At 55.4% G+C, this 27,894-nt stretch overlaps 1 protein-coding gene across 11 annotated transcripts in view; it reads right to left on the bottom strand.

Moving 5' to 3' along the window:
* The window catches only part of Ncor2 (nuclear receptor corepressor 2), a 159,049-nt gene extending 131,890 nt beyond the window's left edge, over positions 1-27,159 (bottom strand). For all 11 annotated transcript variants that reach the window (XM_036172164.1, XM_036172165.1, XM_036172160.1 and 8 more), the window contains exon 1: positions 27,017-27,159. The gene's annotated coding sequence lies outside the window, so the exon portion shown is untranslated. The remainder of the gene's footprint in view (positions 1-27,016) is intronic.
* Positions 27,160-27,894: the final 735 nt, after the last annotated feature.

Genomic DNA, 27,894 nt, shown 5'->3' with positions numbered 1-27,894 from the left:
ACCTCCCTTCCTCCTTTCTCTCAGGCCTCAAACACCATCTCCTTTATTTTACATGTATGGGTGCTTGCCTGCCAGTATGTCTGTGTACCACGTGTGACTGGTGTGTGTGGAGGCCAGGAGAGGGAGTCAATCCCCTGGAACTGGAGTTAGGCAGGGTGTGAACTACCGCATGGGTCTGAGAGACAAGCCTGGCCAGGTCCTCTAGAAGAACACCTAATACTCTCAACCACTGAGCCATCTCTCCAGCCTCCAATGCCATTTTCTTGAGACCTCATATGAAACTGTACCCCATCTCACACACGCAGCCCTAACCCTTCTTGTCTGGGCTCATTTTTCACCCAACGGCACCTCACATCAGGCTTGCTGACTGCTGGCTGTGTGCTGAGGACAGGACCCTTGTCCAGCTTGTCTGCTGTCCCCATCACCCACTGCGCAACTGACACACAGTAGGTGCTTCGGAAAGAAGTAACAGTTCAAGGAGCCAGGCCCGTCATCCCAGAGGCAGGGGGATCGATCTCAAGCTCAAAATCTGCCAGGGCTATGAAATGAGTTCAAGGCGAACCAGGGCGATTTGGTGAGACATTGTCTGAAAAGAGAGCTGGGGGTGTGGCTCTATGGTTAGTGCTTGCCTAGCATGGGTTCCATCCCCAGTACCACAAAAGAAATAACAAACAGTAATTTACCAATGGATAAAAGAACAAAGTCTCCCAAAAGCGGCTAATGGGAAGGGTAGGGGGTTCAAAGTACCCAGCGGCTTCCTGCTCTGCCTAGACAACCACGAGGTACCAAGCACCATTCCACGCCTCTCCCACCTGCTAGTCAGACAGATAGACCCTGGCTCCGAAACACTCCAGACCAGCTTTCACCAGAAGAGCCAGGCAGAATGGGGCCCCACACACCCTAGGCAGCAAGTGGAAATAGAGATAAACCTACCATAAACCTCCACCAGGAGGCTGCGTCGTCAAAGACTCGGGCGAGCTGTGGGAGAAAACGGGGGTCTCCGTTACTAAACATCACAGATCCCTGTGGATAGGGACTTCCCAGTGACCCTATGAGAGAGGCACCTTAACACACACGACAGAGAAGGAGACTGAGGCTCAAAAGGTCCCAACCCCGACTCTTTGGTTCCAAGAAGCCCACACCCCGAGAGGGGCCCCCTTGCAAGACCATCATGGCCATGACCCTGCCCCAGCAATTCCCCCAGGACCCAAAAAGAAGCAGCAAGCGAGCTGTCACCCGATCGGCAGTAGGTACATTGACCATCCACACTCACAAACCTCCAACCAAGGAGCAACCTGGTAACACGGGTGGCACAGGAGGCTGAGGCAGGAAGTTCATGAGTTCAAGGGCCATGAACTACAGATTGAGTTCAATGTCAGTCTGAGCAACTTAGTGAGATCTTGTCTGAAAATAAAATGTAAAAAGAGGGCTTTTTTATTGGGGGGGGGGGGGCTAGGTGGTAGAACCCCTGCCTAGCATGCATGAGGCCTTTAGATTCAATCCCCAGTGTCACCAGGTCAAAACAAACAAAAATCCTTGAACAAGTCACCATTATAGACTGAGGCAATAGAGAACCTGACACCAAAATGCCCAAAGGGGGATGATGGCCAATGGCACAGGGCAAAACTCCCAGAGTGCAGGTTAAGTCTGGAGGCACCAGGATTGCCTGCCAGGTTGGCTGGAATTAGACAACATCAAGTGTTTGACCAGAACAGGGAGCAGCTGGAACTCACAGGAGCTGAGGCCACCAACATGGAAGAATGGATACACAGCCAAGCAGGCGTATGCCCTATGACATCAAAATAAATAAATAAATAAAAATTAAAAAATGACTCCGCACAGAAGCTGGGCTAACCTGTAGGAAGCATCAGGGACACCTACATAATCACACTTGGACCTTGCACACTCACAGGCTCATGCTTTTTAGTTTTCGAAACAGATACTCACTATGTAACAGACTGGCCTGAAGCTCACAATCCTCCTGCCTCAGCGTCCTGAAACACTACAGTTACAACCCTGAATGGTCTCAACAGTCATGAACTCTTTACTGTGTGGCAAAAGGATGAGGAGGGTCGAAGCGCAGTCGGTAAAACACCACACAGTCCCAAACACCACTAACAGCTGTGACCCTAGGCAGGTCTGGCGTCCCGACCTCAGTCCCCCCTCAGAAACAAGCTGGCCCCGCAATGTAAAGTCCAAGACCCCTCCCAATGTACCAACATCTCCGTCTCAAATAGAGTCTGGGAATCCCTGTCCCTGGCCAAAGATAAGAGGCGATGAAGAAGGAGAAATTGCACCATGCTCAGGCTCTGGAGCGAGCACCTCAGGTCCCAGCTGTGCAGCCTGGAAGCCAGTAGCCTCCCTCTCTGTGCCTTAATGTGCATCTCTGAAATGTTCACAGTAGTAGAAACATCAACCTCACAGGCATGCTAGAAGTGAGTGTGTAAGGAATCAGGGTGTGCACACGGCACACTCCTGTGACTGCTGGCTGGCACTGCCAACTCTCAATCCAGGGCTGGCAGCCCAGCTCCAGGGCCTGCACTCCCACACTGCCTGCCCTGGCAGGCCCCTTAAACTCCAGGCTTGAAGGGGCAGCTGCAGGCGACTCGCAGGGGACCGTCCTGTCGCTTCTTTCTGCTGTGTCCTCTTTAAGCCTTTGTTTGCTGTGATGCCCCAGGGCTTGGCACCGGGTCCTGCCATCTGCAGCAACTCCAGAGACAGGCCCTGTGGGAAGCTGGAATGGGGAGGACGGGCAGGGCTCCCGGAAGCTTCAGCAGCCAGCCACCTGCAGCCTGTCTGTAATGGGTTGGGCAGCGCCAGGCCTGGAAGGCGGGCATCCTCCCTCCCCTAGCAGTAGGAAGATTGGCCCCTACCCTGGGAGGTCAGCTGGGAAATGGGGTCATCCCCTCCGGGTGGGTCCTCGCTGCCTGCGACCCCTTCAATACAGCGTCCGGAGTGTTTGGTGATCACGGGATCGGTGTGGGCCAGTAGTGAAGAACAGATTTGGGTCCAAGGGAGGTATTCCCCATTTAGGGAGCCCAGCAGGGCTGCTGAGAGGCGACTGTCACACTGGCAGGGCTGCCAACACCACAGACAGGAGATACAGTGAGAGCCAGGGTCCCAGGCAAGGCACTGGACAGGGCAGGCATGGCTGCCCAGAGGGACAGCAGGCGGGGAGGGTTCAGCCTGATGACAAGGCCTTCAGTCAGGTCTTGGCTGAGGAAGAACAAGGTCCCGTGCTGCTTTGGAGAACAGAGTGGAGGCGTTGGGAACACACGAGGTGAGGTGGCAAACCAGGCCATGTCACACAGCAGACAACTGGGTGGGTGATCAGGGAGGGCAGCACAGACAGACGGAGGTCATTCCATATGGACGCCACAAACGCAACCAAGGCTGGAACAGCTCGGCCTGCAGAGGGGTGCAAAGGCCTGTGGACAGCTCCAGGTGGGGATAAAAAGATGGCCGCTATCACCAGCCCCTCATTTAGTTTTGACAGAGCTTCTCAGGAGCCTGGAACCTGGAGCCCACTCCCCTAGCTGCATCCGAGCCTGGGCCCAGGATGGACGGGCGCAGCTCAGACACAGGCCTTGTCCTACTTTCTGTCACCTTGACACAACCTGGAGACACCTACAAGAAGGAACCTCAAGCGAAGAATGGCTTCTATCAGATGGGCCTGTAGCCACGTCTGTGAGACTGTGCTGACTAATGGCTGGTGTGGGTGGGCCCAGCACACTGTGGGTGGCACCATCCCTAGGCAGTTGAGCCTGGACTGTGGAAGAAAGCAGGCTGCACATGAGCCGGAGGGAGCCAGTAAGCAGCGTTTCTCATGGTTTTTGCTTCAGTTCCTGCCTAAGTTCCCACCCTGACTTCCTTCAATGACAGGACCGTGACCTGGAAAGGGTAAGCAGAAATAAACCCTTTCCTCCCAAGTTGCTTTTGGTGACATGCTTTATCACAGCAACAGAGATCAAACAATAGCAGACTCACACACCACGTGGTGGTGGCACACGTCTTTAATCCTAGCACTCAGGAAGCAGAGGCAAGCCAATCTCAAAGTTCAAGGCCAGCCTGGTCTACAGAGTTCCAGGACAGCCAGGGCTACATAAAGAGAAATCCCGTCCAGAAAAAAAAAGAAAAAAAGAAAAAAGAAAAACAAAAAAAAACAGGCACATACGTGTGTACAGGATCGTACACATATAACCCAGACAGCTGCTGGGTTCCCGTGTGCAATACTCCTAACAGGCGGCCTTGCCGCCTGCCACACGGGCACTGTCCTGCCACCATGAGTACTCCCTGGGTTCTGTGGTGCTCCTAGCCGCTCTCCCTTGCTCTCACTCCCTCCCTCCGCTGTCTGGGAAGGTCACACCCACTGTTGGCCTGTAAGGCTTGCGGCCACACCTGTCCCTCTTCACAAGTACTCCGCTCACAAGCACACTGCACGCATGCACCCTCCTCTGCATCCCCTCGTGCACGCTTGGTGAGCTGACTTTTCACACCCGTGTCTGTACATCCACCACTCCCTCTCACCCAATGCCCCCCACCCCTCCACCAGTAGCCCTCACTTAGGAGACACACTGAGTGAGGGGTGCCCCTTCTTCCCAACGCCCCACTCCTGCAGCTGGAGGAAGTTTCCAGAGCTCCTCCTTCCCCCTGGGGCTTAGAAGTCAGTTCCCAGCAAGGCAGCTGGGGGAGGGGGCGCTTCCCAAGGCACCTCTCCCAGGCCTCCGGCAGAGCTGGCCTCCTCAAAGCAAGGCCCATTAGCTGCACATCTAACTCTGCCCCAAACCCCTTCCCTCCCTTCCTAGGAACAGGACAGGCACCAAGTCTTCCTCGAGGAAGCCACCTGATTGTTCCCTTGCCCGGCCCAGAAACAGGATGGCAGGCAGCTGAGCTCCCGACTCCAGGTCAGGGAGAGAGTTGACCATACACAAGAACAGAGAGGACAGAGAGACATGGCATAGCCACACCTGCCCACACCCACACACCCCACGGGGGTATCAGGAAAAGCAGCTCCGGGGACATTCAATGAACCTGCAATGGATGGATGGGAGAAAGGGGACGTGTGGAGCGGCAGTCAGGCACTCAAGATCAAGGACCAGCTTCACTGTGGAGGAGACAGGAACTAATGCGGAGCCTGGGAAGGGCATGGCTGCAGGGCAAGGGGCACATACCTGCTCTAACTTTTAGGAGTTTCAGGGATGGGGTGACAAGCCCAGCCTGCACACCCAGGGTAGTCTCAGAAATTGAGGCGGTGCCCCTCCCCAGACCCCATCTAACTCACTCCCACAGGAAGAGCTAAACAGTCTGGATCTAAGCCATGAGCCTGCAGCAGAGACCCTGTGCCCCTCAAGGCTCCAGCCCTGCCAGGCCTATGCCTCCCAGTTCCTGGGTCCCTGGACATGACAAAAACCGTCCACTGGTGATGATCCCAGGAGGCGCTTGGCACAAAGCCCTATCACTTCCCAGCCTTTCTGGCCGGCAGTCCTACCTTCCACAGGACAGATGACCTTGGTCCCCAGGTAAAAGAGGGTAAGTGTGGATGGGCAGAGACCCTGAAGCCCAGATCTGCCCTGCAGCCTACACTCCAACCCAGACCAGTGCTGCTCCGGCATTCAGCACCTAGCTCCCACTCAGGACCCTCAGCATCAACCCATCCCCCAGCAGATGCCTGGAGAAGAAACATCTCTCACTAGGATCCCATCTTCCTCTAGATCACCACCCCCACCCCTGCCCCCGCCCCCAGCTCTATAGCCAATTGCAGGAACACCACAAGAGGCAATGTCCTAGAAGCCCTAGACTAGATAAGATAGAGATCTGGCCCAGCCCTCAACATGCACGGGACGCACACACCCCACCCCATCCCACCCCTGCACCAATCCTATAAAGTGTAGTTTGAGGACCTGGAACAACACAGCCCAGCTGCTCAAGGCTGGGGCAGCCAGGGCCCCAAGGCTCTGTGGGACCTGGGGGATCCCCCACCCTCCCAGGATAGCCTGGCTGGGTACATCTTTCCACACCAGGTAAACAGGAAGCCTACCCTGTCCCCAAGGGGCCTGTGTCACTGTGGGAGCCAGCAGCTGAGACAGCCAAGCAAAGGAGGCCGCTCCACCGCCCTTCCATTTAGAAGCCGCGGGGATATTTTATTTTCCTTCTCAAGTGACAGCTGAGACGCCCGCCCTCCGCAGCTCTCCTTGAAGCTGTAGAGAAGCAATCACAGAGAGGCCACCAAGGTCTCAGTTCCAGCAGCTTGGCGGCCACGGCCACGGCAGGAGGTGGATGGCAGCAGCCTCACCCCTGCAGCCCTCCCACGAGCAGGGCAGGGGCTGTGAAACCAAGGCCAAGAGGGCCAGCAGCACAGGGGAGGCGTGGGATGGGCGCGTGGGGGGGGGGGTGTCACATGACCGGGCCTGGGTGACAGAGCACAGGGACACAGGCTGCACCCAAGGGGACCACAAGGCCAGGAGAGAAATGAAAAGCAGACCCCACTGTCACAAGAACCCCTGGCTTCCAAGTGCATCTGCCTGGGTCCCCAAGACATCAGGCCTCTTCAGTCTGGGTGTAATTAATGACAAGGGGAAACTCACACCACAGGAACCATAATCACAGGCACCATGTGGGCTTCACAGCAGCCCTTGGAGTATCTCCTCAACCCTGGGAGGAGGGTGCCAGCTATCCTGACCCCATCTCACGAACGGAGAAAACCTCCATCCCCAGGACCACAACGCCAGGAAGAATTGGGGGGAGTACTCAATCCTCAGGACTTGGTGTCTGGGCCTCTTCCCAGGTTACCAGCCCTCTACCCTCCACCCGTGGCCTGGGAATCGGCTCCTCAGAACAAGTCATTTAGCTTCTCACTGAGGGGGGTGGGGAGATGGGGGGCGGGGCAGTCTACAAAAGGCAGAACCAGAGGGAGCAATTAGAGGCAGAGGCCAGGAAGAAGCCGCATCGACCGCCTTCCCAGGGAAGGGGCCTCTCTGTGGTCAGAGGCAGTCTGGCTCACAGCCAAGCCTAGGCCAGGCCAGGACAAACCAGGCCGGGAGCCCACAGAGGCCCAGGCAACCCGAGACGCCATCTGCTATCCACCTGTCCATCAGCAGTCACCCACATGGGCCCCGGGCCCTTGCAAACTAATATAAAAAAAAAAAAAGAGTGGTATTTTTCATTTGGGTTTTTAAGCAACTAGGGGTGGAACCCAGGCCCTCGTGCAGGTCAGGCAAGCACCCCACCACTAAGCCACTATATCCCCCAGGGCATCTCTCTGCTTTTCAGATGGGGGTGGGGGAGGCAAGAAAGGGGCTCACAGCCCCACAGAGGGGACTTTACTGGCCTGGGGAACAAACAGGGCAGAGCTGAGGGGAAGGGATGGGGGGGGGGTGCTGCCCTTGGGGCCCATCTACAGAAAGGACAAAGCAAGGCTGCCTCACAGGCCTCCTATGGAGTCACCAGGTTCAGCCTGGGGCTGGGTAGGAAAATCACCAACAATCCCCACCAACCTTGTACTAGGAGGCTCACCCCAGAGGCTGGGGAAAGCAGGCTTGCTGCAGAGGGTCTCAGCTTCAACCCAGGAGCAGGGATAGGCCACTAGAGGCAGCACATGCTGGGCCAGGGGCTAAAGCGAGATCAGGGCCACGAATCGATCGCCAGAATGCAATTAATTGCCTGGGTCAAGAGGCGGATTAAAGAGATCTGTCACCCGGGGCTCAGGGGACAGTCAAGAGTCCTGCAACCCAGGATGGAAGAGGCAGCTGGCATTGAAGGTGTCATGGAGGAGGCAGACCATACCTCCCCACACACCATTCACAAAGTCCCCCGTGTTAGCTGACACTGCCTGCCACATTTGTCCACCCCACATTGCCCAGTGAAACTCCAAGAGGGAAGTTCCTCCATCTCCCTGCAAACAGAACACTGCACTGAGGCAGACAGTGAGGATCAGCCCTCTGCCCGGCCACACCACACTCTTGCCCTGGGCTGAGCTACCCTGAGTCACCTCAATGTGTCCAGTCTACAAAACGGGGTGACACCTCGACACCCCTTCACCCTCCACACCACACACCCCCAGCTTTATAGCTCTATATTCTGGGATGCTGATCTCGACCTCCCTCTTGGCCCCATCCTACAACTGGAGAAACTGAGGCTCACGGAGGGGAGGGGAGGGGTATCATCAGACACTATTCCCAGAAGCCCTTTCAGCCTAGCTCAGCACGTGCTTGGAAGCCAAGGCCACATGGGAGAAGGGGGTGAGAGCACCCAGCACTATACTCCAGGAGCGGGCAGTACTGACTTCAGCCTGGTCCAGTTGGAGGTTTCTGTTTGGGGACATGAGCCTGTGACTCTCCCAGCTCCACTGGGGTAACGAGGCTGTGTACATTGTCACTGTGGCCCAGGGACTCCAGATCACACATACACAAGCCCATCAACTCAGGGTAGCACATCCCCGGCCAGCAGCAAGGCCCTGGAGCACAATTCCTAATGTCAGCATAGGGTGAGGTCCAAATTCAAATTCTCCCACAGCTACTTTCCGGCTGGCTTAACATCCCATCTCTTGTCTCTTGTGTTGCTTGTGGAAGCCAAGCAGACAGATAAAGAAAAATTGAGGCCACTTAATAAAGACATATTAGGGCCAGGGAGATGGCTCAGCGGCGGTAAAGCCACTCGCCACCAAAGCTGATGACTGCAGTTCAATCCCTGGGACTCACATGGCTTTAGAAGGAGGAACGACTCCTGCAAATTGTCCTCTGACCTCCACACATGCGCCATGGCAGGGTGTGTGTGTGTGTGTGTGTGTGTGTGTGTGTGTGTGTGTGCGCGCGCGCACTCCACATATATACACACACACAATAGATTAATGTAATTTTTTAAATACTTATGGGTGTTTTACCAGCATGTATGTCTGTGCACCACTTGTATGCCAGTATCAGAAGAAGGTGTCAGATCCTCTCTAACTGGAGTTAAAGACAGTTGTAAGCCACTATGTGGGTGCTGGGAATCGAACCCGAGTCCTCTGCAGGAGCAACAAGCGCTCTGAATCACTGAGCCATCTCTCCAGCCCCCAAAATACATGTTAAATTAAAAAAAAAAAATTTAAATCTTAATTGGTTTTCACAAGTATTTATTGAGATGAAATTCATGTAACAGAATCATTACAAAGTGATTAATTCAGGGGTGTTTGGTACACCCAACGCTGGACAAGCATTATTATCCAGTTCCAGAACAGTCCGCCACCCTAAAAGTGACCCTGTCCACACTGAAGCCTCTGTTCTCCATGGGTTTGTCCTTTCGGGATGTCGCCACGTCGTGTTGGGGGACGACACACGGACGACGCAACACGTGGTACTTCATTCCATCTTGTGGCTGAGTAACACTCGACTGTGTGAACAGGTCCACTACACCATCTTTTTTAAATGTATTTATGTCTATTTTGTGTGTATGAGCGCTCTGCCTACAGCTACACAGTATAGCCGGGCGGCGGTGGCGGCGCACGCCTTTAATCCCAGCACTCGGGAGGCAGAGGCAGGTGGATCTCTGTGAGTTTGAGGCCAGCCTGGGCTACAGAGTGAGATCCAGGAAAGGCGCAAAACTACACAGAGAAACCCTGTCTCGGAAAAAAACAAACAAACAAACTACATAGTATGCATGCAGTGCCCACGGACGTCGGAAGAGAGCATCAGATCCCCTGGAACTGGAGTTACAGGTGGCTGTGGACTGCCATGTGGGTGCTGGGAACCAAATCTGGGTCCTATGAAAGAGCAATCAGTGCTCTCAATTGCTGAGCCATCTATCTTTCCAGACACATGATTATGTGTTTTTAACTGAGAAAAAGAAATGTGTTTGAAGTAATGGCAGGGCAGGGAGATGGCTCAGTGGGTAAAGTGTTTGCTTCCCAAGTGTGGGGACCTGAATTTGGACCCCCACCCATACAATGAAGTCAGGTGTGTTGGCATGCACCTGTGCCCCAGTGCCCCAGTGATGGCAATACAGGAGGTTAAAACAGGTGAGTCTTGACTACCCTGGCTAGCCAGCCTAGAAAACTCGGAACATTCCAGTGAGAAGGAACCTGCTGTCCTCTGGCCTCCACATGCACGCTCCACACACAAAAGAAACAGCTCAACAAAGTGTGCTTAAAACTCATATACACACAGAAACATCAGAGGATTGTGAGCTGGAGAAGTAAATCGCTTCCTAAGAACTAATTTGTGAAATTATGAAACAAGCCTAGTACCAATAATGGAAGCTGGTCAATGGAAGGAGCCAGCCAACGGGTGGGCAGGGTCTGTGGGAGCCATTGGCCCCACCTTGTTCTGACTCCCCAACTCCCCGTGCAGGACTACCTGGGGCCCCCTGTAAACGCCAGGAGCTGAGTCCTGACTGGCAGAAGTAGACACCACGTTTGAGGTAGGTGGGAAGAAAGGCCTATAGGTGAAAAAGTGTGCTGTGGATGATTGATAAATAAAACACGGATTGGCCAGTAGCCAGGCAGGAAGTATAGGCAGGACTAGCAGAGAGGAGAATTGAGAGAACAGGAAGGCAGAGAGGAGGAGACTCCAGCCTGCCGTCAAGGGAGCAGCATGTAATAGCACGCAGGTAAAGCCACAGAACATGTGGCGACATATAGATTAACAAAAATGGGCTGAGTGTAAGAATAAGAACTAGACAATGGCAGGCCTGAGCTAATGGCCAAGCTGTTTAAATAATATAAGCATCTGGATGTTTATTTTATAAATGGGCTACAGGACTGCCAGGGCTTGGCAGGACCCGGAGAAACAAACTCTAGATACAAAAGCGTAGCAAGAGATGGGGAAGCCAGCCCCCAGAGAGGCAGCATGGCCCCTCACTATCCCACTGGCAGAGCACGCACAGAAGGCACAGGTCCTTTAGGACCAAAGCACACAGCTTCCCGCCCGACTCTGTGCCCAGCCATTTCCACTTTGTACCATAGTTCCACAGTCAGCTCCTGTCAAGGGCTGCTGGATACACTGGGCAACTCCACTACCCTCTCTGGGGGACTTTGTTCAACACATGGGGACATGAAAATTGAATATGTAAACAAATACAACATGGGCTTCCTCAACTAGGCACAGGCCTCAGGCTACCCCGCAGCCCTGGTCCCCAGCACAAAGTCCCAGAGGCTGGCAAGGAATGCCAGAGGGGAAGCTCCAGGCCCCTAGCAGGGCAAGCAGGGGGTGGAGGATAAAATCCTGCGCTTTCTCCGCAGGCCAGGGGGCTCACGGCCTACCCAGCTTTTATCTCAGGAGATAAAGCTGCCTGCTCAAGTCCACGTTCACGATCAAATGAAGCCACTTAATCCCCATAGGGATCTGTGCTGAGCGGCTCCCAGGGCCTGCGGAGAAAGGCTACTGATGTCTGATGTTGCAGAGGGGGCCACACACCATGGGCTCCACATCCTGGGCAAGGCCACTCACAGAATCCTAAAGCAGCCTAGAGCCCTTCTCTGAATAGGAATATTGGGGGGGGGGGGCCTGACTGCTCCTCACTGGACCACCTGCTCCCCCCCCCACCCCGCTCAGAATAATCCATGCCCACCAGACTGAAATGCCAAGACAAAGGTACCAGGGTCAGGATATCTGCAAGGCCTGGCAGACACTGAGAGCATTCCAGAGACAGAACCTACGAACAGGCCTGGGCAGCAGCAGACAGCTGCGTGTGGCTTCCCTGCCCTAGAAGACACAAAAGAGCCGTGGGTGGAGTGTGCCCCAAGGACACTGGGCAAAGTCTGTAGGCATTTCTGGCTGTTTCAAAGGGGAGCTCCAGTGGGCAGAATCAAACACTGAATATGATGGACCCACAATGCCTGCCCTAGGAATGAATGTGAGCAGTGCCCTAGGAATGAATGTGAGCAGTGCCCAGCCTGAGCTAACCTAGGCTATGACACACTGTCTCCAAACACTAGGGCAAGGGAGATGAGACGGAGAGAGAGCCCCCCCTTCTCCCATACGCCAGGAGTTCCCCCTAGAGGCTGGGCTATGCTCAGACTGTCTCTAACTTCCCCACTTAGAGAAATCATGGCTGCCAAGGCCCAAGCCCTGCCTGGCAGAGGATGCCTTGGCAGAGTGCTCTCCTCAGCACAGGGGCAGGCACCTTCAGGGAAGGGCCCAAACCTATTCCCCTTTGTTCTCCAGTGTGTGCGGGAGGGTTCAGCGGTCTCTGACCACCATGATCCACCAATCACGAAACACAAATGACAGACACTACCCAGATGACATCAACCCATAAGACACGGGTCTTGACACAGGTCTGTCTCATGATGATGGGGACAGTGACAATGGCCAGTGGCTTGCTTCTAAAGTCCTTCTAGTTTCACAAGCCAAGAAGGGTAGCACTGTCTCATCTCTGTTTTACATACAGGGAAACTGAGGCAGCGTGATTTAAACACGCTGAGGGCTATGGGGGTGTGGTGAGACAGGGAAGTCCGAGACTCCCAGAATGCACTTGGGATCTAAGGCCCACCTTCTTGAGCATGGGAAACTCCAGGCTGGGTGGTACACAAAGCCGTCACTGTTCACCCACTGCTGACCTACAAACTGGCAGGGCCACATAGCTCACTGTGACAGCAGGCTACAGCATGCCTTACACAGAATGATGAGACCCATGAACTCCGCCACGAGGACATGACGGAGCCCAGGCCAGGATAGAAATCCACCGGCCTGAGGAAGCAGAAAGATGTGGGTGGGAAAAGTCCACACCCAACCAAGGCAGCCTGAGCTAGTCTCCAGTAAGAGAAGCTGGTGGCACGGTGTCCAGTGAGCTCTATTTAAGCACCCCATCTCCTTATCCCCTTGCCTCCTAGCCCAGGCTGGTAGACACAACCCACTTCCGCCCTGCAGCCTCTGTACCTAACCCCACGAGGGCACCCCCAGTCATCCCAGCCTCCAGAGCTTGGGGGGGGGGGGCAGACGGGCGACACTTGCATTGAAGGATCTCATTTCATTTAATTGCCGCTCCAGTTTCTGGCCACAGGCCCAGAGGCCTTGGGACAGGAGCCGCCAATTTCCGCCTTTCTCTGCAGCTGGGGAATTGGCCTCTGGGCACTGCCTGTAGCGGAGAACCCAGGGCACCTGCCCCTCGGAGACAAGGCCATGGCTGGGGGAGCGCGTGGAGAAGCAACTGTTGTCCGTCATGGGATAAGCTAGAGATACACTGTTCCCTGGCCATTCACATGGGGCTGGGTACACACTGGCTCTGAGGGAATAAAACACAAAGAGAGAACAGAAGACCACAGACCATCCCCTGGCCTCCCGGCCTCCCCCAGCCTCCCCAGCCTCCCCAGCCACTTCAGCCTCCCTGCCTCCCTTTCAAGATGTAGTTCTCTCCTGTTGCTCCACATCCTGTTTCCCGGATCCCAGGACATAACGACCATCAATGTCCTGGGTCAGGGACAGCCACCATCCCCAGCCCTAAGCGCGCACTGGCTCAGCATCGGCTTCCTCTTGGGTTGTAACAAGTGACATGACCCGGCAACAGATAAATCCATTTCCACTCTCGGTTTGGGGGTGAGAGCCACAAACAAGCAGGGGGAAGACACTGTGTGGGTGGGGCTGGCCCACCCATACCTAGGGACAGAGAGCATTGCACGCCACCTTCTTTAGCCCTGCCTCCAGCCTTTTTGCGAAGATCCCATACACACATTATAAGATCACCTCACCCGCCCCCGGCTCCAGCTGATTCGAACCCAAGTCCCACCTACAGCCTCCACTCTCCTTTGTCATTTGTCAAAATATATAGCATCCAACACTCGGCACTATCTTGGGGATTTATTCTGCTAAAAGCTCCAAAATAAGCGCCTCAGGGAACTCCCAAGGCCACACCCCACCAATCCTGAACTCTAAATCTGATTTTGGGGTAATTCAGCCTCTCCATTTCCACAGGGCGCAGTGGGCATGCCCAGATCCGCCACCCGGATGACATAGATCCATCCCCAGGAATGCAATCTACCCTTTCTTGAAAATGTGACTCAGGTGGAGGCCATCACTGCAGACCTTGGCTCTAACTTGACAAGAAGTAACTATCAGTGTTCTTGAGCAACTATTCTCGAGGTTTGGGGTTTTGTTTTTCTGACCAGTCATGAGACCCACCAGAGCCACAGGAAATTCTCTCCTCCCCATGCCCACCTGCACAGTTGAGGCCACAGGAACAATACTTGGCACCAGAGGGGCCTCTAACTTCTGAAGTCCTCCAGGTATCGCCAGACCAGGAACTTGCAAGGCACAGCTGGGCAGCGGGGTGAGGCGTGTGGGGGAAGCTTCCAGAAGGCCGAGCGGCCGGCAGAAATGAGGACTGGGAAGACTGTGAGCTAGGATGGAGTCTCACAGCCACTCAAAGATGCTCAGACAACCCTGGCCCTTGGACCACCACGGAACCAGGTCCCCTATGGCAGTACTGAGGGACAAAGGCCAGCCCTGGTCTGTGATAGACAGAATGACAACCACTACCCAACACTGAAGGCTACTGACCCAGGGCCCCATGAAGCCCTTTCTGTCACCTGCTGGCCAGAAAACGGGGAAGCACTGTCCACAGGTCAGAGAGGGTATGTAAGAAGTAGATGCAGCACAGTAAAGGAAATGGCCTCTGGTGCCAAGGCTCTCCCACAGCATCACCTTGTCAGCTCCCCCTGCCCACATCAGCAATGCCCCACCCATGCCAGCTCCTCTCTCCGGGCCACACACATTTCAGTGTCTCCCAAACACTCTTTCCAGCACCCAGGGGGCCCAGATGCCCAGCCAAGGGAATCGAAGGCACAGAGAAGACAGCACAAATCTGAAGGTCACACAGCAAACCTGCAGTACAGCCCCTGCCTTGGTGTTCCCACAGAGCTGTGACAAGGACAGGAACAGAACCCAGGTGCCAGAGGACACAGTGGAGGGACACAGTGGGGGAATGCCACTTCCTGTCAGTGCTGTGGCTGCTATCTATAACTGACAAGGAGAAGCCGAGAGAGCAGGGTCAGCCTCCCACACTGCAGAGCCAGCCAAAGCCCTGGAGCCTTGGAGGGTGACCCTGAGAACAAGCTGCAGTGACCAGCACGTGAGGGCAGGGGACTGTTTCCAGCCACTCAAAGGAAAGGACTTCAAGGATGGACTAGCTACTGCCCAGGCCCCCTGTCACCCAGGAAAGGGCACAATGGTAACACTACTGTGTACCTCAGTTTCCCTATCTGAAACACGGAGAACTGGGCACTCTAGTGGCCGAGGTTTAGTGACCCAGGACAGGTACTATAGAGTGCCGATATACCCAACCTGCTCTGCACCACAGCAGAGTGATGATGCCCCTGGCACGAATACCCACAGACGTCACACCAGTGTGCACACCTGTTCCCAGAGCCAGGCAGGGGCAGGCCAGTGGATACAAGGACCACATCCACCCACGCACATGCCAGGCTGTTAAAGGCAGTCACCCACTTTACAGATTCAGACACTGAGGCTGGTCGGCACCTAGGCTGCTCCACACAAGCCGGAGTTGGCACAGTCTTGGAGAAAGAGCACACTGGACCCCTGCACTGAAATCCTGACAAAGACATCAGACATGAGAGCAGACAGGAGGAGGCTCAGACCCCCGGCAGTCCTGGGGCAGGTGCCCCATGCCTACCAGGTAGTCTCACCACTCTAGAACTTGGGGTGTAGCTGGAGTGACAGACAACGCCATGCATTAGAGGACAGCTGGGCTCAGCCGGGTAAGGGTGTAACATCCTGACAAATCAGGAAAGCGCCCTCAGGACAGGCCATGTGGGGAGCAAAGCTCATGATGGGGGGGGCCGCAACCTCAGGAGGCAGAGAATGCGCAAGGGCCCTGGGGTGGAGGCATATGGCAGGAGAATCAGCTGAGGCCAACGTGGCAAGCGCAGAGGGAGCAAGGGGCAGAGGCGGTGAGCAACCCTGCAGACCTGGCTCTGCCACACTGAGCCAGCCGGGTCAATCTGACTTGGCTTTGTTTGAACGTAGGTGGGTGGTACACATGCATAGGGAGGTCAGAGGCCATCTCAAGTGCTGGTGTTCAGATCCTGTCTGCCTTGGCTTTTTTGAGACAGGATCTCACACTGGGGCGTGGGGCTTTCCAATTAGACCAGGCTGCCCTGTCTCCACCTCCCAAGCACTGCGATTATTACAGCAGTGATCCTCAGCCTTCCTAATGCTGTGGCCTTTTAATACCGTCCCTCGTGTTGTGGTGACCCCCAGGCATAAAATTATTTGGTTGCTACTTCATAACTAATTTTACTACTGTCAGGAATCATAATGTATGCAGGATATCAGGTGGGTGACCCCTGTGAAAGGATCATGTGCCCCTCCCCAATGGGGTCATGACCCACAAGTTGAGAACCACAGGATTAGAGGCTCACATGTCCAACTTCACATGGGTGCTGGGGACTGAGCCCAGGTCCTCCTGTTTGCACAGCAAACCGTCTCCCCAGCCTTAGTTATTGATTTTCCATCCTTCTGTGTGTGCTCATGTAGAGGGGTCATGGGCCACAGCATGTATGTATATACCAAATAAGTCAATTCTCTCCAGGGATCAAACTCAGGTCACTAGGCTTGTTAAGACAAGCACCTTTACCGGCTGAGCCACCTCATCAGCCATGTTGGTTTTTCTCACCATGCAGCCCAGACTGGCCTCGAATCTGTGATTCTTCTGCCTCAGCTTTCCAGTACACAGATTCCCAGCATGCACCACCACACCCAGCTTGACCGAGGTTTTTAACGGCACCTTATGGTGTGGATGGCCGGGGCCACTGCTGAAAAGCAGAGTGACAATGGAGAGGAGCAGCCCCCAGGTACTCACGATTCTTTATGTTTTGGGAGCCAGACGTCCAAAATCAAGAGCAGGGCTGGTCCTTCTGGGAATCCCATGAAAACTCATCCTTAACTTGTTCCCAGTGGCCTGCAGTCCTTGAGTCCCGCCTCTGGCTCTGTCCCATCTTCTGTCCACATGTCTTCATGTCAGCCCCGCTTACGAGGACACCATGTTGCATTCAGGGGACACCCCGCTGCAACGTGACTTCACCCTAGTGATGTCCACGGTGACTCTTGCCACTGAAGGTCACATCCTAGGGTTCTCTGAAGAACTTGAGTAGGACGGAGACACTGGTCAACCCAGGCTAGAGCACAGTCCATTGAGTAGAAAACAGATGGGGACCGGGGCGGTGGTGGCACACGCCTTTAATCCCAGCATTCAGGAGGCAGAGCCAGGCAGATCTCTGTGAGTTCGAGGCCAGCCTGGGCTACCAAGTGAGTTCTAAGAAAGGCTCAAAGCTACACAGGGAAACCCTGTCTCGAAAAACAGGAAGGAAGGAAGGAAGGAAGGAAGGGAGGGAGGGAGGGAGGGAGGAGGGAGGAAGGAAGGAAGGAAGGAAGGAAGGAAGAAAACAGACGGGGACAGGAAGCTAGCAAAGGTGAACCAGGCGTGGCCTCAGTCTCCCAAGTTTCAGCAGGGACCACCCAGGAGCCACTATGCTTACAGCCCTAGAACCTGAGGGTCTCCAAGAATAACACCCCTCCAACCTCGTGGCCAACTCAGCCCTCCCACAGCAGACTGGTCTTGTTAGCCCTATGAGCTTTTCCATGTCAAGCAGGTTGCTATAGCCATGGAGATACCAGGGGATTGTCTCAGAGTGACTCAGGACGACCATAGAGGCTAGCACAAAGACATATGGGCCTGAGACATCTCTAGGCCTGGCCTCTGAGACTCAGGACTTACAAGTCCCCAACAGAGGACCTCCGCACACAAGACCACAAAGGTCACTCCAGCCTGGCCCCCACCCTCCAGCACTGGAAGGCAGGACCTCCCCACAAGGGTACGTAGTATGAGAATAGACCTCTATAAGGCTGTAATGGGACAGACATTTAGGGGATAGAGGGCACCTGTAGGGTCACCTCATGTCCCACCACTGCCTCAGGAAGGGGTCTGAGCTAGGTGACAGCAGGCTTCAGGGTTAAGGAAGGGGCCTCAGGGAAGCTCCCTGAGCCCCACGATAAGAGCAGAAGCCCAGACTAAAATAAGGGGGTCCCTGGCGCCCTCTTTGACATCTCATATCCAAGGAGCCTGAAAACAGCGTGGGGGGGGGGTGTCTCTACTGCCCCGGGCTCATGGGCCTGGAGCAGCTGGTTCGGGTCTGTGGGGCAAGAGCTCCCTGGCTCCTTTCTCTCCTTCACACCCTGCAAGGTCCCCACTCTGCTCTAAGTCTATGCCAGCCACACTGGCCTCTCCAGACCTCAACTTGTGCAAATCCCACAAGGATGCAAAAGACCCACACGTCACAGAAAACCAAGCATGCCCAAAGACAGAAAGGGAGCCCAGCCACCAGCCCCAGGACAACTGGCCTGCGGGGTGGGGGCAGGGAGAAAGGGACACAGACTGATCTTCTAAGGCCACCTGCACAGTAGAGACTGACTGACTCCTGAGGCCACCTGCCAAGGAGCAATTAACCCTGGAGGCCACTCAGGCTGGTAGAGACTGATCCCAGGGCTACTTTCCCAAGAGATTGACCCTGGAAACTACCCAAACCAGGGAAGGCTGACCCCAGAGCACCTGGATGCTGTAGTCCCCCTCAGAGACAGCCACACACCAGCCCCAGCCTTAATTCCAGCTCCAGCCACCCCTGGGGCCCTCAACCATCTCCCTTCCCATGCAGTGCTTCACAGGGGGGTCAGAGGAAGCAGAAGCGCCCGGAAGCATCTGGGGCAGTACCCCAGGGTCCCTAGGCACCAATGGGTGGCATCCCACCCCAGGGCACATTCTTCTTCAGGCTCTAGGAGCCACTAAAAGTCACTGTCCATCCCCCAAGGTAGACAGGAATCCAAAGGTGCTTGCTCGGTGTTTAACTTGCTAAGCCACGCCCCAGTCAGTCTCAGTTTCCCCCAGGGAACATGGGTGGGAAAAGCACCCTCGCCCCCACCGCACTCAGAGGACACGTTTTTTTATAGACACCCTCACAGCACTTTCCTCCCAGATCTCAGGACTGAGGCAATTCTTAGGAATCCCCATGATAAGATAAAAATCAATGCTGGAAGCTAAGACAAAGGAATCCAGGCCCAGAGTGATATGGATAAAAACCCCAAACACAGACCCGTGCTGTTAAGGGCAGGCTTACAGAGCTGCCTTTGAGCCAAAGCAAAGAGGAAAACAGGGTTAAAGACTGGCGACAATTCTGAAGACGCCATCAAGTCACTCAGAAACCAGACGACAGTATTTAAGCCAATGCTCAGGACCAAAGTCAGTGACCTCCTCATTTCCCACTGAATACAACAGTCAGGTACAACCACCAGTCCAAGCCTGACAGGGCTAGGACCCAAGCAAGAAGCAGGAGTCTTGGGAACACTCAACATGACTTCCAGACCCCCTTGTCCAGGGCCTGTGCCCTCAAGTGCAAAAATCTGGGTAGGCTACAAAGAGGTCAAAGGACTCCCCAACATGCTCTGTTCCCACTGTGTAGACCAGACTTTCAGAGCTGGAGTCCAACAAATATCTATGGCCCCCAAAAGCTTCATTTCACACAATCATTAAAAAAAAAAAAAGGCACGCCTTTAATCCCAGAGCTCGGGAGGCAGAGGCAGGCAGACTTCTGAGTCCAAGGTCAGCCTGGTCTACATGATGAGTTCCAGGAAAGCCAAAGCTACATAGTGAGACCTTGTCTTCCAGAGGATGGGGGCCATGTAGCCATCACACCAGCCAAGGCACCCAGAGCACCAAGCAGTGGGTGGCACCCTTGAGCCTGTACTAAGTATTCCAGAACACAGACCTGTATGGACCAGGACATGCCAAGCAGAATGCAATGGGGTCACATATACAGTGTGATGCCAGGGACACACAGGAAAGTGGCTCATGCTTGCCTGCACACCCCTGTGTGACGGCCTCAGGAATGGGTCCCAAAGAGCTGTAAGTAGGTAGGTAGCCACCCCCACACCTCCCACAGCCTTCCTTCTTCCTATAGGCTCCTTTTATGAAACTGCCTTTCTGAGGCCAGAGTTCCGCTGTCTAGAAAGCCTTACTTCTTTCTTGTAGCTGTGTATTTTTTTTTTTTTTTGACAAACATACAAAAGGCAACAACATCAGCCACCAAACTAAGTGAGCAAAAGCTGTGTGTGAACATGTGGCAGCCAGCTGTGATGACACACGCCTGTCATGCTGGCTAGCACTCCCAAGGCTGAGTCGGGAGTTCCGGGCCAGCCTGGGCTACAGACTGAGTGAGACTCTGTGGTGGTTTGAAAGAGAATGCCCCCCCCCCCATAGGCTCATAGGTTTGACTGCTTGGTCCCCAGTTAGTGTAACTGTTTGGGAAGATTGAGGAGGTGTGGCCTTGTTGGGGAAAATGTGTCACTGGGAGTCGGCTTTGAAATTTCAAAAGCCCACACCAGACCCAGACCCTGTCTTTGTCTGTCTGTCTCTCCACCCTCCCCTTCTCTCTCTGCCTGCTGCCTACAGATCAGGATGTAAAGCTCTTACCTACTGTCTGCTTCCCACCATGATGATCCTGAACTAAACTTCAGAAACCACAAGCCAGCCCCCAATCAAATGCTTTCTTTCATGAGAGCTGCCTTGGTCATGGTGTCTCTTCACAGCAACAGAACACTGAGACAGATCCCCACCCCCACCCCCACCCCGCAAAAAAGGGAAAGAAGGCAAAAAAAAATGGTCATGGCACATTATTTTATGCAAAGAAAGTAAGTTTCGCCGGGCGGTGGTGGCACATGCCTTTAATCCCAGCACTCAGGAGGCAGAGGCAGGCGGATCTCTGTGAGTTCGAGGCCAGCCTGGTCTACAGAGTGAGTTCCAGAAAAGGCGCAAAACTACACAGAGAAACCATCTCAAAAAACCAAAAAAAAAAAAAAAAAAAAAAGAGAGAAGAAGTTTTACTTACAGGAGGCAGGTCCTCCCCAGAGGACCAGAGGAATACAAGCATACCAGGGTCCCAGCTAGGTCAGTGACCACCGTGTCACCGTGCACCGCCCAGTGCATAAAGACAGAGCCACCTAAGCGTGGTTCCCTCCAGCTGCCTGCTGAGCCTGGAGAAGGGGGAAGCAGGAGAGTGTTGGGACCCTGGCTCGGCAGAGCTGCCAGACTCATCATGGTCCAAGGCTGCGCACAGCCACCACCACGTGCTCCAGAAGAATTACAGGCCTTCCAGCCACACTACCCACAGGCCTGGGGCTCCCGGCCCAACGGGCTTCTTGCTTCTCTTAGCATTAATGATTAAGTTCAGCAGAGCCTGTCTTCTCAGCTACTCTGGAGGCCGAGGCAGCAAGACTCCAAGTTCAAGCCCAGCCTGGACAACTTGGCGAGAGACTGTTTCATAAATAAAAAGGTAAAAATAGAAGTCGGATATGGCGCAGTTGACAGAGAACTCACCTAGCATGCACAAGGCCCTGGGTTCGATCCTGAGGACAACAAACTAAGAACCAAATTATTATAGTTCCTGCCCTAGGTGGTACCAACCTCACTAACTACAAAGCTGGAAAGGCTCTAAACAGTGGTTTTCAACCTGTGGGTGGGAAGCTGCACGCCCCTTTCTCAGGGATTGCTGAAGACCACCCGAAAACATAGATCTTTATGTTGCGATTCCTAATGTAGCAAAATTAAGAGTTATGATTAGCAATGTTAATAATTTTTTGGTTGGGGGTTCACCACACAACATGAGGAACTGTATTAAAGGGTCAGCATTAGGAAGGCTAAAGACCACTGTTCCAGAACATTCCCACCACAACTAACTTTCCAGTGCTAACTAACTGGTGGGAAACAGAGACCATGCCGTGGGTACCAAGGTCATAGGGCAGAAGGTTGAGAACCAGGGGAACCTCAAGCCATGCACAGGACAGGCAGACCCTCAGGACAGCATGGAGAGGCTGCAGAACAGGGGCGGGAGTGAGATACTTGGTGCCAATCTTGCTCCCACACCCAGCTCTGCCCCAGTGGCCACTGTGCATAGAGCACCAGCCAGCCACCAAAGCTGGTAAGTGAACTAAAATTAAATAAAGCCACCTGCTCAGTAGCTTGGTGCTCCGGACACAATAGGAGAGAACTGAGTGACACACAGGAATTCACAGTATGGTCTTTCCAAAGCACCCCTAAGGCAACCCAACTGTCAGGGTTAAGAGGGGGGGGAGGGGGGGACGGACGGACACGACTACATATACCAGAGGGCACCATCCCCACCTCCATCCCCACCTCCATCCCCACCTCCAACCCCACCTCCAACCCCACAGCCCTCCCCTATCCTCTGAGTTACTATTGATCTCCAAGCAGGTTAATTACAGGTGGGGGGGAACCTCATCCAGAACAGAGAGAAGCAGCTAAGCCAAGAGTTACCAACCAGGGAGAAGGAGGGAGCTCTAAGACTCCAGAGGACAACAAGCCCCAACCTGGGGCCAAGGGAAGCCGCTAGGCCAGCCAGACACTGGAGGAGCCTTCCTAGCAGCCCTTCAGGAGGGAGGAGTCTAGACTAGGGGTGTAGCTCCATGGTACAAATACTTGCCTAGCACACAGGAGGCCATGGGCCCCAGTACTACAAAATAATAATAATAATAATAATAATAATAATAATAATAACAATAATAATAATAATAATAATAATTTACAAGGAAAAGAGATGGCAAACTAAATCCTGTCCAACCAAACAGCAAGAATAAAGGACATGAGTCACCGTGACAAATTGTCTTTGCTCTCCAGTGGGGACGCTACATACAATGACAGCAGATCCGAAGCCACGTGTGGACTTGTGTGACCCTCAACACATTAAGCAGTGGCGGCGGCAGTAGCAGAGATGGTGGTAGCCCCATCTTACAGATGAACAAACTAAGGCCTAGAGAGGTTAAGTAACCTCCCCAGGGCCAAACAGACTGATGCTGTACGGCTAAGCACAAAACCTTAGGCTCTGCAATTACCCCGCTAGTTCCCACTGGGGGAGGGCAGGGTTCCAACTCGACAGATAAGACCTACAAGTCCTATATGCACCAGCCTGGGCACACCACTTTGTGAGCCCGAAGACTGTCTGGAAGTTTTACAATGCTAAATCAACCACAAGCTTAGTCAAAGCGGATCAGGCAGCCTGTCCCCTGCTTGCTTCCATGATCCTTTAGGTTATCTATGAACCAGAAGGTCGTGACCAGACAAGGACCCAAGGGCAGGACAATGTGGGGTGTCTGCACTCTGCTCTACCTCAGAGGTGTCACCAAGAAAACTGACTTCGCTCACCACCCACATTGGCACCCAGTCCCTGTGACCTTGGGCAGCTGCACCCTCTGACCTGGGGCACTCCCAGGAGCAGGACTTCTGCAAGCAAGCACAGGTTATGTCCCTAACCAGATTTCCCAGGGAGACACCCAGCTGAGGACTCCAGGCTACAGGGCTCCTTGCTTGCAGCTTTATGCCCTGTTAGACACCATGCTAAATAATTCAAACCCCTGTTTTCATTTCAAAATAAACACGGCACTGTCGCCAAGGCAGATGCCAAAAATTTGCATGAATGTTTGAGATAAAATGATACTTCAAAGAAATGCCAGCCTGCCGCTGGCACCGCCCCCTCTCCAAACCCTGGGAGAACGGGTTCCCAGTCTCCAAGCTGCCCTCCCTCCCACAGCCCTGCAAAGATCAGCAGGTGCCACCTCCTGAGAGAGGTCCGTTCCTGCTCCCATCCTCGCTACAGCTGGGCAAGGCCAAAGCTGTCTGCTGCGTGCCCCATGAACAACTCAAGTGTTAGCGCCAGCTTCCAAGGCCAGTCCCCAAACCTCTCTGGGCTTCTGTGACTCCATCTATTAAAATAGGACAGTCACGTCCCCATAGCCCACCTCAGAATGTTCCGGTAGATTCATGCCTGGTGCACACACAAAGACACTTTCTAAATGCTGGCACACACAGTTAAGGGCTTTCTGATGCTGGCGTGCACACAGTAAGCGCTTGCTGGATGATGGCACACACAGTAAGCGCTTGCTGGATGTCACCATTTTCCTCCTGCAGTGCAGATAGGCCAGCTTACAGAATAGAATTCACCTGGCACACCGTAAGGTGGATTTCCTTAGAGGAGGCTCACCTGACCCTTCCCAACCTTCTTTTCCTCCCCAGGGAGGTGGGTCTTCTGAGCTAACACCACTACCTGGCTTTGTGTAGCCCTGCCCTCCCCAGACAGCTGCCTCAGCTCACAGTTACACACACACACACACACACACACACACACACACACACACACACCTATCCCCTGGGCATCTTAAGCAGGAATCACCAGCTCCTGCAAGCTGCCAGCCTTGCAGGGAACTGTCCCTGAGCTATCACCTGGGGGAGGCTGCTATATGGTATTGGAGACATGAACAGGAAACAGAGCAGGGAAAAATGCATGCAGAGGGAAAAAAAAAAAAAAAAAAAACAGCCTCCAGCCCCTGGTGATAGCTCATGGGATCTGCCAGCTGGATCACTCTCCCAGCTAACTGGGTGGTGAGAAGGTGCCAACCCCATCACAGAGGCTAGCACTAAGGTTCCCCACCAACAGCTTAGGGTGGGACCCGGCTAGAAACGACCAGTTTCCAGCCTGGACTCCAGGGTCCCTGCAGAGAAGGGGATATGGAGTGGCAAGCACCTGCTGGCCCAGAACAATCCCAGAACCAGTGGTGCACCAGCTCAGTTCCTGTTTGCGGTGCTAGGAAACCTCTGGGAGACGGCAGGGGTATTCATTGGGAGAAAAAAAGGGATTAACCATGAGCCCTCACTAAGGGGGGGAGGGGCATAGCCCCAGGCGGGGTCTCCATCCCTCACCGGGGCCTGACAGCCACATTACCACGGGCATGGGTTTATCAATAGTATTGATCCCTGGGCAAGCGTAAATAGCTCCGTGGGAAGAGGCCAGGTCTGGCCAGTCACTCCCAACCCCACGTCTGGACCTGAACACCGCAGGCTCCCCTGGCACCCCAAGGCAACAGCGGTAAATTTCCAAGCAGGGACACGGAATGCAGGGAAGCTAGGCAGTCAGTACCCGAAATGCCCTCACTACCTCCTTTCCACCACTCTGCAGCTCAGCTAGCTGCCAACTGTGTCTGCCTGTGTTCAATGGGCTGAGGCCTGGCCCTCCTCCATCCTTGGGGGCCTCCTCCATCAGACCCTCCCAGCTCCCGAAGGTGGGGCTGACACTCCCCACGGGTTTCCCCAATCCGACGACAGAACAGGGATGAAAATCCGGAAATAACAGTAGTCATAGTAACCTATCCAAGGACCCTCTCTCTACACAGACTCGGTTCACGGAAGCACCCCAGACCTGAGAACTGTTTTTTTGTTTTTGTTTTTTTTGTTTTTAACCCTCACTCTTCAGAAGAGAAGGTGGAAAGCACAAACAGGTGAAGTCATCTGCCCCCATCACAGCCAGCCAGCTAGCCACGCAAGATTCGAACCCAGGGGCTGAGGGACAGAACCAGCAAGAACGCTAAGGCCTCAGGCCATCTCAGCCTCCTTGACTATCCTGCCCCCTCCTCAACAATTAAACAAAAAAAAAAAAAAAAAAAAGGCCACCCACGAAGTCCCCAGCAATGGCCTGAGATGCCCCCCCCCCCTACACGCGCCTGGCTTCAGAGACCCTTTCATCAAAGCAGCCGCAGGGACCAGAGCTGGATTCAAAAGGGCAAAGTCAAGGCCACCCTAACACTGCCCCCAGAGCCCCCAGGAACCCTCTGCCTCCCACTTCTACCAGCCCCCCTCACACACATCCCTCCACCAAATCTGCAAAGGGGATGGGGGGGGGGGGAGACGGTAATCGTAATAAAACCAGTTCTCACCAACAGGGGGGGAGGAGAAGGGGAGGAAGGGAGGAGGCTGAGACTGAACGGATCCGCCCCCGCTGCCTGCACCAGACTCTCAGGGAGGGCGCGCGCACGCCGGCGGGTGGACCTGGCAGCATGAATAAAGCTACAATGTAAAGATTATGCAGCCGCCGCTGCTTGGCGCCCCCAGCTCCCGGGGCCCCCGGGACCGCCCCTATGGACGCCTGCCTCGCTCTCCTCCCGCAAGGTCGGGAGGGGAGGCCGCTTCCCACGCGCGTCCGGGGGCGCTGGGGCTCCGGGCTGCCCCACTAGGCTCGGATCTGCAACTTCCCAAACTAGTGGCATCCGAAGTATCCGCACGGCCAAGGGAAGGGAACAGGAGGCGGCGCCGCGTCACCAGAGGGGAGGGGGAGCGCGGCCGCCCACAGGGTCCTCGGGTCTCCAGGATGCGCCATCCCTGAGGGTCCCAGATCCTGGCCTGCGCCACCCTCAGAGTCCCCGAAGCAAGCCGCCCGGGAGAGACCCCAGGTCTTGGGGCTGCGCAACCCACTCGAGAATCGGGTCCTCAGGCTGCGCCACAACAGAGGGTCCACGGGTCCTGGCCTGATCCATGCTAAAAGGTCCATCAGTCAGCCCTCAGGCTGCGCCACCCTGCAGGGTCCGCGGGGCCTGGCCTTAGACATAGCAAGGGTACCGGGGTCCTGGCCTAAATCACCCGCAGAGTCCCCGGGTCCTGACCTGAACCACCCGGGAAGGTTCCCCAGGTCCTGGCCTGCACCTCCCTGCAGGGTCTCCGGGTCTTAGCCTGTGCCATCTTAGAAGGTCTCCGGGTCCTGGCTTGTACCACCCCAGAAGAGTCCCGGGGTCCCGGCCTGCATGTCCCTGCAGGGTTCCCCAGTCCTCGGGCTGCGCCACCCCCACAGGATCCCCAGGTCCTTAGGCTGCGCCACCCCGGAGGTACCCGGGTCCCAGTCTGTACCGCCTGGAGGGTCCCCGGCTCTTGGCCTATTCCATCACGCAGGGTCCCCGGTTCTCGGCCTGCTCCACCCGGCAGGGTCCCCTAGTCCTGGCCTGCTCCATGCCGCGGGGTCCCGGGTGCCCGGGTCGCGGCCTGCACCGCCCTACAAGGTCCCGGGAGTTCCCGAAGTTCCCGCGCCCCCGCGCGCGCCCCGCCGCGCCGCCTGTCCCCTCGGGGGCGCCAACTCCGCCGCGTGCGCCGCCCCGGCCCGGAAGCCAACCCGCTCCCCGCCGCCCTCCGCGCACTCGGCCCGACTCACCTCGCCGGCGGCGGCACCGGGCGCTGGCGCCGGGCGGCGGCGCCGATCGGGCTCGAGGACACGGCGGGCCCGGGCTGGGAGCCTGCGGTCTCCGCCCGCCGCGCTACGACGCGGGGCCCGGGCGCGCGGGCCGCTGCGGGGCGCGCATGGCGGGCGCGGGCGGCTGGCGCGGGGACGGGGATGCGGCCCGGCCTGCGCTGCCCGCGGCTCCGCTCCTGGCGGCGAGGGGGCGGGGCGAGGGGCGGGGCCTGGTGGAGGCCCGCCCCAGCCGCCTTAAAGGGCCCGCGTGCACGCCTTCCAGGCCTGCGCACCCCGCCACGGTGCGCGCACGGCGGGCAGCGTTTCGGACCGGAGGAAGGCGGAGCAAGCGGCTCCCCGCCCCCTCCTGCTCCACGAACCCCAGAGACTTCACGGGAATCGCGTTTCAGCTATTAAATTATAACTCAGGAGTGGGGGGGGGGGGTGATGCGGAGAAGACGCCCCGGGGCAAGGCCACCCACGGAGCCCGCAGAGACGCGTGCAGATGCTCAAAGACGCGCTGGGCCTCGCATGGGAGATCAGCCCTTGGGGAACCCTTGGCGGACCACAGCCAGTGGCGAACAGGTTCAGTGACTCGCATAGCAAATCCTGGAGAGGCCCACGCAAGTTCACAGCACGCGGGTCTCGCTGCGGTTCCCAGTTGCCGGGCTCCATAACGCCCTGGAGTCCACACCCACAAGGAATTTTCCAGGATGCCTTCCTAGGCTGCGCTCTGAGCCTGTGACCCACCCTCGGACACACAACCAGGACCACTCAGCCCCCGTAGGAGCTTGCCCAACAAGTGACACACCCCACAGTGGGCCCTCTCAGCTTTAGATCTTAGCAGCCAGGCAAGGGAG

Source organism: Onychomys torridus, chromosome 22 (genome assembly GCF_903995425.1).
Source record: "Onychomys torridus chromosome 22, mOncTor1.1, whole genome shotgun sequence".
NCBI lineage: Eukaryota > Metazoa > Chordata > Mammalia > Rodentia > Cricetidae > Onychomys > Onychomys torridus.
The sequence above is the reverse complement of the archived record's forward strand: the minus strand, read 5'-3'. Positions and strand labels throughout refer to the sequence as shown.